Raw genomic sequence first — 400 nt, forward strand, 5'->3', positions numbered from 1 at the left:
AATCCTAATCCTAATCCTCATCCTCATTCTCATCCTCATCCTTATCCTCATCCTCATCCCACATCCTTATCCTCATCCTCATCCCACATCCTTATCCTCATCCCACATCCTCATCCCACATCCTCATCCCACATCCTCGTCCTTATCCTCATCCTCATCCTCATCCTCGTCCTCTTCCTCATCCTCATCCTAATCCTCAAACTCATCCTAACGATATCTACATCCTCTTGATCATCCTCATCCTCATCCTAATCCTAATCCTCATGCTCATCCTAATCATCACCCTATCCTCATACTCATACTCATCCTCATTCTCGTCCTAATCCTAATCCAAATCCTAATATCGTCCTTGAAAGTGCGCATGTCAAGAGGAGCACTTTGGAAAGCTTGCCCACTATGT

Source organism: Lupinus angustifolius, chromosome LG03 (genome assembly GCF_001865875.1).
Source record: "Lupinus angustifolius cultivar Tanjil chromosome LG03, LupAngTanjil_v1.0, whole genome shotgun sequence".
Classification (NCBI taxonomy): domain Eukaryota; kingdom Viridiplantae; phylum Streptophyta; class Magnoliopsida; order Fabales; family Fabaceae; genus Lupinus; species Lupinus angustifolius.